We start from the raw sequence: 6,000 nt of genomic DNA, 5'->3' as shown, positions 1-6,000 counted from the left end.
GGGGTGTTAAACTTGTTTTCGCCCGGGTTGACAGTTCTGGGGCCATTGCTGGGAAGGTCTAATACCCGAAAGAAAGTGTTTTGGAGACAATCCCTGGGGAAAAAGTTTTTGCATTTTCTGACATTTCGCTCACTCTACCGTTTTCGGGGGCTGTTTGTGGGGGTTCCTGGTGTTTGTGGGGGGGTTTGCGAGTCTTGGAGCAATGCTGGGTATAGATACTTTTGCTTGCTTGCAAGTGGTTTGAATACAATCCATGGTGGGTAAGGGGGGATTTGGGCCTACTTTACTTTAAAAGTACGTTTTGTCACCATTTTCTACTAGGCCTCTGACAGGTAGCAGTATCGCACGTTTTTTGAGATCTGATTGGGGGTCTTCTACATTTTTGCCACTGGGTTTAGTAAGGGTCTGGGAGCACTGCTGGGAAGGTCTAATTTTGTTCTAAAACACAGTTTACAGTACACCTAGCTTGAAGGGAAAAATCCGCTAAATTAATTCGCCCATACTTATTTATCTTTCAAAAGGAGACTCAGACAGAGTACGCACTTTCAAAAATATTGTACTGTCTATTAGGAAACTCAAAGTGTGACTTTTTGCACTACACAGCGTATATCCCTTATATTTTTCAGTGGTGTTCTAATATCACTTCCTGTTTTTCCATCAATAATTACAGGCCGGGTTTCAGCCTGTGCAATGGGAAAAAAAGGATGAAGTCAGGCTTCACATTAGCGAGCCGCAATTCAGCATCCGCCAGGCAGGCAGTGGACAGGGTGTCTTCTGGTCACCAACATTGATGGACGGAGCGTCAGATGGAGTGGAGGAGTCCCTCTAATAAGAGGAATGGTTAGATGCATGCAACTTCCCAAATTCAACAGGACAACTACAACAACATACAGATACAGTATCCGTTCTTTTATAATTATCTTTTAAGTAATGTTATTGCTGTGAACTTCTATGAGTGTGACTCTGCATTTCTTTGATCTCTGATTCTAAATACATTCCTACAGCCATTGTATAGGTTTTACTTCTGCTATTTTTCAAACCTAATTTAATGTACGAAGTGTTTCACTGAGTGCAGAGATAGGCAAGTGAAAACGCATAATTACTGCAGCCCTGTACTGTCGCATTCTTTCATTCACGGTTGTCTAAAGCACTACTTACTTTTCAGTAACCATGCATGCAGTAGTGCATGCACTTCCTTTATGTCACTTAAAAGATTTATGGATAGCTTTGTACCCAAAGATTTGTTTATCTTCAATTATTGTTTGTCCATGCTGTGCTTTTTTTCTCTTCTCTAAACAAAACTTTCCCAAAAAACCCCATTCCCATCCATTTTCCAAACCCTAACCCTCTTCCCCCGGGCTGTGTGGTTTTGATTGATGTGTGACTAAATGACAGCAATAATTCCACACACTTGCTGGGGAGGATAAGGTCATAGCAACAGGCTGGTGAAGGAATCCGAGGATATATTTTTACTCAGCTTGACACAGACCCATGACTATTGGCAAATGAAAGCAGATTTTCATGTGCGCCATCAACTTGATTGCTCATCAAGAACATCCTCCTCCTAGGCGTGGCAAATGATTACGCTGCTGTGTCCTTCACCTTCAGTACTATTTCTTGTAGTAGTAGCCAATGTCAAAGAAATTCAACGCAAGTAGTAGTTATACTTTCAATACTTTACCATTTGTTAGGCTACATTGTGGCACTGTTCTAGTGTACTGTCACCTGCTATATTCTCTATCGTACCGTTCTAATGCTACGGTAAGGACAAACAAGGTTTCATTTTCTTTTTTTTAAGATGCTGCAACTGCCACTGTGTAACACCACTAGTACCACCGCAATGATGACATTTCATCCGCCCAGGATTGCCAACTTTAATCGCCATTTTCCGTGCAGCCAGCCCTGTGCCTAGCCCTATTTCCAAACACAAATTACAGGTAAGATAAGCGTTTGGGGGAGGTAGTATAATGGAGTATTAGGAGAGACGAGAGACTGACGGTCCTAGGACTATTGAATTCACTTACTCTGTGAGAGGCACTTCGTTTTGAAAACATTTGGGCAATTACTTACACAACTTGAATCAAGATGCCACTTAAGTTTCAGGAAAACAAACTTACTGTTAAACCCCCACCCACCAGCCTCAAAAGCAGTAAAAACACGTATGCTAAGATAAAGTTTAAAGTATATTTATATCCCTAACATAAATAATCTCCCGCAAGACCCAACCCACCCCCCCCTCCCGAACCCCAACGAATGTCCGTGAAAACTAAGTCCAAAAAAGTAGAAAACCCAACTCCCAATTCCCACCCCCAGAAGTCTTTAAAAAAGGGGCAAGGGATAGTCTCCTCCTACTGCTGGCTGCTGTTGACTTTTCGGGCCAGGTCAGCATGCTCCTTGCGGAGGGTCTCGAGCAGGGTTTTGGTGTTGAGCAGCTCCTGCTCGAGGTAGGACACCCTGAGTGAAAGGCGGTGCAACCTTTTTTTGGTACTGCTGTGGGGGGCAGCTGATTTTTTTGCTGCTCGGCGGTGGCGGGTGGCTGCGGTACCCCGGCTCCGTACCGCTGGAGACCTGCTGCGCTGACTGGCTGACCCAGGGAGCGCGGAGGAGGATGCAGCTGTACCGGTCGATGTTGTGGTCGACTGCGTGTCCCCCTCCTCCTGGGCCACCAGCCGCAGATATTCGGCCACAGTCGCCTCCAGCCTCCGTTGCCGGGGCCTTTTAGCCAGCTCCTTCCGTGTTGGTTTGGAAGGAGCATCTATATGAAGAAAGAAAGACATAGTCTGTAACCAATGCTCTTTAGGATTAACACAAAATGATTCAGCAGAAAGTTGTGTCACAGTAGAACTAGTAACTTGCAAGCACAGTACATAACTATTGTGGCCAGTATCTATCTAACCTCCCACTTCTTCATCCTTGCTCTAACATTAGTGGGAGTTTAAGGAATCAATTCTATGAGCACTAAGGACTCACTCCATCAGAGTCGACTATGACAGTACACCAGTCTTATTCTCTCTTGTTTAGCAAAATTGGTACGTTAACTTCTGCAAGCCGGCATAATGCAAGCGCAGTCAACTTGCACCTGAGAAAAACAGACGCCCGCCATGATGAGTGAAACAGACTTGCGTAGGGGCCTAGCAGTGAGCCGCCAGCCGAGACCCACAGTAGAGACACGCGATAAATTTAGAGGAGGCTACTACCTGGTTGATAAAAAACTTTGTTCTAAATTTGAAAGTCTGCTTAACCGTATAGTAACTTAACTGTACAACATATATACTACACCCGTGCAGAGAGCACACTCTGCAGTCTGCAATCTGAATAAGTAAGGAATATAAGAGCTTACCACTGCCCGCCACTACCGTGGCAACCCTCACAGCAGTTTCCTCCGGCACTTGCACCGCCTCCTCCCCAGAAGTGTCCCCCTCCCCCTCCGCGCTGGCCCCGGCACCAGATGTTCCACCTACAAAGAACATTTAAGAATGTTAGATGTCATAGACATACACCACTCACTAGTATTTTGTCTAGGAATGAAGAAATGTGAATACAGAAACCAATCTAATAATTTGTGACTGTCTACTCTAAAGTAAAAATGTCCCTTTTTCCAGGGAAGGGTGTTGTCTTGCTGCACTTTTTGGCACAACTGATGAATACTTGCTTTTTAACACGCACCATTTTTCTCATAACATACAGAAGCTTCACTTCTAAGAACAAGAGCAAGATCAGATCATCATCACTAGGACGGAGTGACCAACGATTCAGCACCAAAAAGAAAAATTAAAGTTCAAACCAAGTGAGGGCTCGGCTCGCCCACAATAACTGTGTGAAATAAATCACTAAGCACTTTTCCATTTTTAATCAACCGTTTATGTTTTATGACAAACTTGATTTTTAATAAATGTTTTTACTTTTAATAAAGCTTTAAAACTTAAATAGACTCTGTGGTTTTTGGTCAAGAGTGACTGAGCAAAAGGTTTTACAATTTGCACGCATGAGTCCGTGCCTCTGACACTTCTGGACTCTGACTCCGTACTCTTGTCCTGCGTTGGATAATCATCATTGGGGATCAATCATCGAGGAATTCGGGAGCTAAATGACTCTGCCACACTATCTAGTCAGTAAGGAGATTGGGGGTTCTTCAAAGTCTGTTATCACTGAGGTATGTGAAAAGTCTACCTGCGCCTATTATAATTGATAAACAATGCACTATTTAGTGTCCATAGTTCTGTTTGTGCAGATTTGTCCCTGCAACAGTAGTAGTATGGATTGTCCTCCTATCCAAACCAAAAGTAAAGTAGTATCTTATTCTTTCTTGGTGGTCATTCGCATTTTATTGTTGGGAATTGTCAAAGCATAAACATTTTGAAGACTTGAAAAGACATTATGGACAATCCCAGAGGACTGCACTCAGTTCATAGAGCTATTGATGACTAGAATGGGAGTTTCGTTTGACATCTTTTGCCAACTGTGCAATCTTAGTTAGCTACACAGACAGACTAATAAGAATAATCTAGTAATACCACAGGGAGTCATAGTAGAGGCAGGATAAGAATTTAGATACAGTCTACAAGAAGATCAAAGACGATTTAGAAAAAATCGAATGAGGAACGCTAGGAAAAAATAGGTACTCTATATTAAAATGAAAACTTACTGGGGCCAGCAAAGGAGCCCTCGCCTGACCGATCCTGGCCTTCTACAACAGCAGCAGCAACCACCTCCTCCTCTGTCCTCTTGCCCCTGGGGGCAGCTGATGTACAACATGAAAGAAAGAAAGACCCGAAAACATGGATGATTGTTGTCAACCAAATCAAACATTTCAAAAGAACAATAACAAAATATTTTGGCGAAATAGCAAATAGACAACTATTCCACGGGATATATCTCATGTGGTCTACTACGATATTAGTATTGCTTGATTTGCGGACCGTCGACTTGGAAAGTTATGTAACTCACTAAACAAAGTACTAAAAAGGTTCGCCTAGGACTGGCAGGCAGCAGTCCGCAGCACGCGAAGTGACATACAAACTCCATCGTAATTGCAGATCAGTGACAACACTAAAAAGTTTCCTACTACATCAACCAGTCATTAAAATACTCAAACTATCAATCCACCACCACTATTTCTTCTTATTGCCAGGTGTACAAAGGAAGGACTGGACTTGAGTCTGTAGGGGCAGATTTACAAGCCCCTTGCGGCTCTTTTGCTCCGTTGTTGATTGACTTTTGTGACGCAGCGGCAGAACAAAAGAGGCGCCATGGTGCGGCGTATATTAACAACGTGACGCATATGGGAGATGCATCACGTTGTAAAGCCCTGGGCCATCAGGGGGCATTCCGGCGCAAGGGAGGGCGTTCCTGCGCAGGAACTCATCCTAAAAGTGGCTGAGGGAAATCTACAAGATTTCAATCAGTCACTTTTAGGACAATGATGCGTCACTCAAACCCTGCGCCTGCTTGAAGCAGACGTACGGCTTGACGCAGCATTGAGGAGATAGGGCACCCCAGAGCATTGCTGGAGCTGCGCCATCGTTGTGACGCAACTCCAGCAATGCGCCGCCTTTACGGCACAGATGCGTAACGCTTCGGTGACGTTTTGGGCCCATGGTGCGCCGCATTGTAAATACGGCGCACCATGGGTGGTGGTGGCGTGGCGCACAATTACTGGCGCATCCCTGCTACTTTGCAGGGATGCGCCGGTAATTGCCAATCTGCCCCTTAGTGTCTAGCATTACGCAGTTCTGTGAACTACACTCATACATAATTTCTCAGGCCAATGAAATGAACACAAAATCGAAAACAAATAAGCATAGTAGCAACGCTACTGAGAAGGAGAGCAGTGCACCTGAAATGCACAGAAGATTTTGAAATATAATTTACCTACAATGTAATCGGCAGCATTATTGCTCTTGATAAAAAACAAAAATTTGCAATATAATAACACACATAGCAGGAGAAAACAGAGTAGTGATGAAATAGCTACTACTACTCACCAAGCCCGGGGATCTC

Source organism: Lissotriton helveticus, chromosome 10 (genome assembly GCF_964261635.1).
Source record: "Lissotriton helveticus chromosome 10, aLisHel1.1, whole genome shotgun sequence".
NCBI lineage: Eukaryota > Metazoa > Chordata > Amphibia > Caudata > Salamandridae > Lissotriton > Lissotriton helveticus.
This window is presented reverse-complemented; position numbering follows the sequence as displayed.